We start from the raw sequence: 2,069 nt of genomic DNA, 5'->3' as shown, positions 1-2,069 counted from the left end.
TTTCCATAAGGGAAAGATGATTTTGTAGATAAGCGATGCTACAATGGGGTTTTCATTTATAGATATGATGAGTTTATCATCTGCATAGTCTGCCACAATGGTGTTGACGGAGGTTGGTTGATCAGAAGCATACGAATGAAATATCATATAAAGAAGTCAGATATTTAAAGTTCAATACAGTTAATCAATTTTATCAACATTGCTAAGTACTTTTTAAATGTATAATATTCATATTATATTATATTCATATAGAAATTATACCGCGATGTATATCGCATGAATCTCGCATAGGTACTTTAGTTATATATCCTAATATAGTATAGTAAGATTGGTTTCATCAAATTAACCACGAAACGTAATACCTACACTTATAAGCGAAATTTTTTTCTCTTTTATTCTCATTAAAATTGAAATTTAATATCTCCAAAATTGTACACAGATGTTCAGTTAAATTAATCAAAAAAAATAAAAATAAAAACATTATTTTTAACCCTAGATTTTTAAATTTTAACCACCAATTAATAATTGTTCATCCAGCTTCCAAGTGTTTTTGAATAATATTTTTGGTAAATATTACTTCACTAATCCACCCAAAAATAATTTTTTTTAAATAAATTGTTGTGTTTATATTATTTTTATAACTAAAATATATTGTTGTAATTTAATTCACCTAATAATTTGAATGGTACAAACAATTTTGATCGTTGAGAGAATGAGATGGATGTTCCTCGTAATGCTTAAAAAAAAGTAGGTAATATAGGTTAAAAATGGGTATTATAATAAACCCCATTAAAGGCCATTAGTAGAACGTTAGACCTGTAAGAAACCATTTTAATTCTGTTATAAAATATTGTTGTATCTTCAAATATTATAATTTATAATGTATGCTTTTACTAGAGGTAAATCGCATTATGTGCGTCATATGTATTTATGAAAAGGTAACCGTATAATTAGTAGATTACGTTCTGAAATTGTTTTATTTTATGTACAATATATTTTGTGGCGTAAGATAAATAGCTAATGCGGTACAAATTTAATCTAATGTTCTGAAACAAAACTAAATGGCTGCTTTGTAAATAGCAATAAAATTTTATAATACAGTTGCATAATGGCTATAATAATTCGAAATCGAACAATTTCGTTTTGGGACAATATCAAATCAAAAATACTTTTGGTCATAAAACAAGTCGATCATTGATGATATATAGCGCAAAGAGAAATGTGTAAAAAGAAGAATGTATTATGTAATACGTGTATATTATTTACAGAGAGATTTATCCATACAAAAAACCCTATATGAGAATTATTCTTAAAAAAAGCATTAAACCGTGTATTTGCTACACAATAATTTGTATTAAATTGCACATCATCCATATATTTCTGTGACGTATTCGACGTAGTTTTATGTTGTTTTTTTTTCTACAATGGATGTATAACGAGAACAAAAAATAAATATAGAATAATATAGTGGTTGATAAAAATAAAAATAAAAACTTACGACCAGAAAAATATCACACTAAAAGCTATAACAAACTGACAAAGAATTTTATGCAGATATTATATAAATTTAATATATTAAATGTATCTATATGATTTAAAAAACACAAATTTGATCAAAGGTAACCAAAGTTCTTTAATCGTTGGCCACAACTGTATGTTGTAAATTTGAATATACATAATATTATATTGTGCTAGCATATATAAAAAAATACGGGTATTGTAGTTGTCCACTAAATTTGATTTCAAACTAGATAATATTTAATAAAGTACTTATGTTCGTTTTGACAGATAGTTATTTTGATTTTCAACAAACAAAATTTACTTGATACATAAAAATGATTTAAATAAGTAATCTTTATAGTAGACCTGGACATTTTAAAATGTTCAGTCTTAAAGAACATGAAACTTTTATTGCAAAACTTAAGTGTGTTTAAAGGTTGCTATTTTATACTGCTTTAAAAACAATTATTGCGCTATAGGTACATCGTACATACTGTAAGTATTAGCAGTATATAAAAGAAAATACGGTTAAAATGTTTATTTTATGGCTAATATAAACTCAAGAGTAG

This window comes from Acyrthosiphon pisum, chromosome A1, assembly GCF_005508785.2.
Source record: "Acyrthosiphon pisum isolate AL4f chromosome A1, pea_aphid_22Mar2018_4r6ur, whole genome shotgun sequence".
NCBI lineage: Eukaryota > Metazoa > Arthropoda > Insecta > Hemiptera > Aphididae > Acyrthosiphon > Acyrthosiphon pisum.
Note: the sequence above shows the minus strand (reverse complement) of the source record.